A 6,443-nucleotide genomic window follows, 5' to 3' on the forward strand; every position below is an offset into this window, starting at 1 on the left:
TTATTTTTTTTGCATCGAACAAAGTTTTTTTTAGGTTTTTTTGGATCATTTCAAACAGAAAAGGTCTTTAATGACTTTTCTCTATAGTTGATAGTTTTTGACATACAGTGCGGTGGAATAAGTGTTGCCCCCCCCCCCTGTTAACTTGTTTATCTTAAGAATATAAGTAAAACGCTCGGACAGGTCGATTTTTAAACTAACCATAGTATATTATAGCATCAATGTTTCGAACTTTACGCGATACCTCTAGTGACGGCCATAACTTTGATTTTTTTAAATGGGAAAGTACATCATGTGACACCTCATTTAAAAGCTCTTAAAATACTGAGTTCAAAAATATATAATACTTTAATCCTGTTTGCGAGCGTAGGCGCAAAATTTCGGTCGAATTCTTTCTAAATGCAATCATTTTTTTCGAATCCTGAAAAAACTAATAAATATTTTTGAAAAATTTAAACGCAGAATGAAATATTACAGTATTCTCGATGGTCCAAAGTCCCTGAGAACCCCTATAATGTTTATTTTAATAAGTCACAGTGGTGGAAAAAAGAGAAAATTTAGTGTGATTTTTAATTTCAAATATATCATTCAACAGAAACTTTTTGTTTATTCTAAGGGACTGTCAGCCCTCGGTAATAATCTAATCTTTCATTCTGCGTTTAAATTTTTCAAAAATACTTATTAGTTTTCTCAGAATTCGAAAAAAAATAAATGCGTTTAAAGATAGTTCGACCGAAATTTTGGGCCTGCGATCTCAAAAAGGATTAAAGTATTATACATTTTTGAAATCAGTATTTTAAAAGCTGTTAAATGAGGTATCACATGATGTACTTTACCATTTAAAGAAATCAAAGTTATGCCTGTCACCTGAAGAGGGATCGCGTAAAGTTCGAAACGTTGATGCTATGATACATTATGATTAGTTTAAAAATCGACCTGTCCGAGCGTTTTGCTTATATTCTTAAAATAAACAAGTTAACAGGGGGGGGGGGGCAACACTTATTCCACCGCACTGTATAAGCGATTAAAAATTTAAAAATTGCGAAATCGTTGATTAGCAATTAAAAAACAAAGGGGTTTTTGATACTGGATTGCAAAAAACTCTTCGGGATTTCATCAATCGATGTTCAAAGAATATCTTCTTACCTTGGCAACATCGAAATTTTCAGTTTTTCACGTAGTTTCTGAAGGTTAAAAATGGCTGATTTCGCAATTTTTAAATTTTTAATCGCTTATATGTCAAAAACTACCAACTTTAGAGAGAAGTCACTAAAGACCTTTTCTGTTTGAAATGATCCCAAAAACCTAAAAAAAACTTTGTATATATATAACACCGGTTTATAGCGCCCTGCGCCTTCCGGTTCCTATTCTCCAGCCGCGTCGATCTGTCCAACTCCTGGTCGGAGATCTCTCTCAGACATGGCTTTCTGGATTCCACTTATCCAGGTTGTTTTCGGTCTGCCCCTTTTCCTTCTTTCCGGGGGTTGCCATTCCATTATTAGCTTTGGGAGTCGATGTTTCTCCATTCTTTGTACATGGCCATACCAACAAAGTTGTTTTTGTTGGACTTCAATTATGTTTGTTTTTCTATTCATAATATCTCGCACCCGTTCATTCGTTATATGTGAGAGTCTGGAGATGCAGGTCGATCTTCGCCAGAAGTCCATCTCCAGTGCGAGCAACTTCTGTTCTGTTCGCTTATTCAGTTACCAGGTTTCACATCCATACAGTACCACGCTTTTAAAGATGCTATTATAAAGCTGTGTTTTCTTTTCTTTTGATAAGGTTTTTGACCAAAGTAGTGAGTTCAAAGCTCCTATTACCTTCTTTCCTTTCATAATTCTTTCCTCTATTTCGAATTCTGTCCTTCCATTTTGTTGGATTCTCGTTCCAAGGTATACATAATCAGAGCTTGGCTCGATAACCATATCATCCTCTAGTTTTAACTCACTTTTCTGTCCTCCTATACATAGGGTTACCATAATTTATTAAGGCCAAATCCGGACAGGGGTAGTCCAAGGGGATGTAGAAAATGTAAAATGTGAATTTGACTGTGTTGCTACCTCTACATTGTACCTGTATGCGAAATGCTTAGTTTGTACTGGGCCCAGGGATAGGATGTTCTTCATCTGTTCTTCTTTCGTACTTTTCAGAAGACATATTTTTCTCAAAAGTGGCTTGTCATTTTTTATTTTGTCATGGAATTCGGATTATGACATTACAGAATTTGCTTTAATATTAAGAAGCTCCTTTATAACAGGCAGAGATAATCTTCCTCTTTCAGCCGTCAATATAAAATTTATCATCGAAAAGATACGTTCAGTAGGAGCCGAAGTACCGGGCAGACAAAAGATGAATTCTCCTATTTTAAAAATATTCGTAAAGAAAACGTTGCTTTTAGAAAATGCTTCTAATATTTCTTGCCATTTGTCATGAGTGTTTGGGGTTTCTTATTTAGGTAGTAAAGTCCATTTAGGTTTCAGCTTTTTTAGAACTTGGAGAAGTGACGAGCGCTCATCAAATAATTCATCCCCATCGACAGAATTCGGTACAACGCTGACTATAGTTAAAGAGCTCTCTTCCATCTCTTTCCAGGTAGGATCATCTTGTAGCCTTAACCATTTGATTTAGCGCAGAATGAAATTTCCCACCGCTGGGCCAAGTGTTTTTCATTTTTTTTAGAAAAGAAAAAATCCGGACATTTCTCATATCCGGACGCCAATCCGGACATGTCTTTCAAATCCGGACTGTCCGGACGAAATCCGGACGTATGGTAACCCTACCTATACACATATATTTGGTTTTCTTTATATTAACGTATATGCCCCATTTTTTGTATTCTCGAAACAGCCGGTTTGTCATAAATATTAGATCATCTTTATCCTGGGAAATCACCACCTGATCGTCAGCAAAATGCAGTGTGTATAGTGTTGAGTCGTCGTTTAGCTGTATCCCCATTCCAGAACACAATTTCCGCCACTTATTCAAGACCTCATTTATATAGATTTTAAACAGTGTTGGCGATAGGCTGCATCCCTGTCGTAGTCCCTTATTCACCATGAAGCTATTGGATAATCTGCTGTTGATTTTAATGTTTGCTTGGATATTGTTAGAATGGTTGCACTGCTTTTGTTAAAGTTATATTAATAGGAGATTTTTCCAGGACTTGCCATAATTTACAAAGTGGTACGGTATCATATGCCTTAGTTAGATCGACGAATAGTAGATGTATTTCTCTGTCTCTGGCTACTTTTTTTTGTTGAGTTGGTTGATCGTGAAGGTGTGGTCGATACAGGATCTTCCTGCTCGGAATCCTGCTTGTTGTTTGATCTCTAAAGGTGCTTATTCATTTTCTATTAGAGTTTTCCCATATAATCTGCTAAAGGTACTGGTTACAGTAATACAGCGATAGTTCTGGCAGTCTTCCTTGTTACCCTTTTTGTGTATTGGGGTTATCCATCCTGTTTTCCAATTTTCTGGTATGTTTTCTCCATTTGTGTAGTTGTTGAAAATTATGGTTATTAGTTTGATCAATTTTGCAGTTCCATTTTTTATAAGATTCGCTGGGATTCCTTCTGGACCACATTCTTTTTTATTTTTTAGTGATTTAATCATTCTCTCAACGAATTCCTCATTTAATTCTACGACTTGGACCATTTAAGTTGTAGATGGTTGTAGTGTTTTGGTGATATATTTATGTATTCCTTTCTATTTTCTTGAAGTTCTTCTTTGTAGTGGGTTTTCCATTTCTTTAAATCAATCATTTGAAGGTTTGTATTATTTGTTTTCATTTCTTATATTTCGAATGAACCTCCAAGCTTCTGAGGATCTGCTTCCACCTAGATGGCATTCTACTTCCCTACATCTCGGTTCCCAGGTATTGTATTGTCCCAGAAATATCATAAATGGTTAAAATCACAAAACGCATATGATAAAACCCAATACCGCCAAGAATTAATCAAATATAAAAAAAATGTTAACAAAAAATGAGAAGAAAAAACTTTGTTCGATGCAAAAAAATAATTTTAAGAAAAAAACAAAAAAAGGCGTTTAAAAATTTAGACCCACTTTTGGACCTGGCAACATGCAAATTTGTTAAAAGGGGCCTTTTTGAGTAAGATTGCAAAAAATCCGAATCGGAATATTTTTCCTAGCGGATGCCCAGTGGCTTTCTGGACTAATAGGGAAGTAAAGTTGAAAGTATATAAAACTATCACACGACCAATAGCAATATTTGGCGTAGAAACAAGGATCATGTCAGAAAAACAAAAAACCTTATCAATACTTTTGAAAGAAGGATATTGGGACCCATCTGCGGCGATGGTATGTGGAGAATAACGTTCAACACTGTGGTTCAACCATGGGTTGTCAATATTACAAAGAACCTTCTATTTTATAGCAAATTATTCAAAAAGACAAAGATTGCGCTGGACAAGTCACCTTATAAGAATGGATAATGACAGAACACCTAGTAGAACGCTTAGTGAGCTACAGTCCGTCTAATTTACTTACCGTTGCACGTCATTATCTACGCCAGAGATCTAAGTTGACATAGTTGCCAAAGTATAAAAAATCCTGAATCCATTTTAAATCATATAAATCACATAATTATTGTAAACGTGGATTATATAACAAAACAAATTAATATTTAATGTAAATAAGTAAAAACTTAAGAAATATATAAGAGAACCAGAATTCAGTTATAATCTTTTTAGATTTGCAGTGCAAGCGTTTTTTGCACTGCATTGTTAATAATTAAAAAACGGCTCCGAATTCTTGGCATGAAGCCGGTAGGTTTCTTTGTATATGTCTACAATAACAACTAAAAAAGTTGTCAGATACCTCGATTATTCCAAGTCGTGATAAAATTAGGTGAAATTTATATTTTTATAGTAGGGGATATTTTTATAGTAAAGTAAATAATAAAAACAGTAAATATAATAAAACAGATACTTATAAGCTCTGAGCTTCGCTGGTGTCGCTCCTAGCGGACTACTAATTCAACATTCACCGGTAATTTTTAAATTTATTATTTAATTGTTATCGCTTAATATTTACAATGCAAAAAAGTAATTAAATTGTAATCGATTTTTTTTTAGATTTTGCTAATCATTTTGACGTTCTATTGATGAAATATTAATTTCTTACGTCGGATACTTTCACAATTATCGTGTAGATGACGCTAAGATTAATACATTAATTTATAATTACATTTTACGGAACATTAAAAAAACTTAAATTCAGTATTTAAAACGTAAGTATATTTAAGGTAAAAATATATACCACAGCTTTGACCAACTAATATTTTTTATAATTAATGTTTTTAATTTTAAATTAATCACTTTGACATTTATGTCAAACCATCGAAGTAGATTAAGCCAGCATAGGGATTACGTACACTCGATACGCATCGTATCCGCCATGTTTTCCCGTAAGGCGCTATGGGAAAACATGGCGGATACGATGCGTATCGAGTGTACGTAATCCGGGCCCAGGTCTGAAAAATAGCGTAACGCGGAGCAGTTCGGTGGTCTATCTATCTCACTCTACCGACGCTTAGCTTTCTCTCTCTAGCATATGATGGCCGCCGCCTCTGTGTTTGTGTCGTTCCATTACTCCCACCTCTTGGTAGATACACTCGCACGACAGACAAAGATAGCTAGACCACCGTACTTGATATTGGCGTTACACCCCGATGCATTGAGTGGCATATAACTAGCCTGGTCTATGGTTAACATGTCTCTGGCTATATCACTCCAACGCCAACCCTTATGGAGATTTACATTGAAAAATGCCAAAGGACCAAAATATAAAATTGGTCGGTGTCAAGTCGGCGTCATGTCGACGTCTAGTCGGCCTATCGTCACTTGACGCTGAGCACACGCTGACATGACGATGACTAGACGGTAACTTGACGCCGACCAATTTGCTATTTTGAACCTTGGCATTTTTCAATGATAAAATTTGTGCCCGTTAGTTGCCGTTAGTGATATAGCTTCCTTTCTGTGGGACGTCGCGTCGGTCAGTAGGAAGACCATGGAAAAGGTGGATAGACGAAATGAGAAACGATACCTAATAAAGAGATTGGGGGAGAATAATTGGAGGAGAGCAGTCAGGGACATACATACTGCTGCGCGGACGCGGATGCTGGGGAAGGCCAGGACCCGACTTGGGCTAAAGCGCCATAGGCAGGGCTACTGGCGCCTATGCGCAAAAAATAATTTTGGCGCCCCTTAAGGCATTTTGAATCATGTTTTTTATTTATTTTTTTGAAGGTAGGTAGCTTGAAATAAAGCCAAAACTGACTTTTAGAAGTACAGTAGAACCTCGATTATCCATCAGGGCACCGGACCAAGGGTATGACGGATAATCGAAAAGACGGTTAACAGAACATTAAAAAATTAAAAATTCATAGTACAACTCTCAAATTTCACTTGTATGTT

Source organism: Diabrotica virgifera, chromosome 1, assembly GCF_917563875.1.
Source record: "Diabrotica virgifera virgifera chromosome 1, PGI_DIABVI_V3a".
Lineage (NCBI taxonomy): Eukaryota > Metazoa > Arthropoda > Insecta > Coleoptera > Chrysomelidae > Diabrotica > Diabrotica virgifera.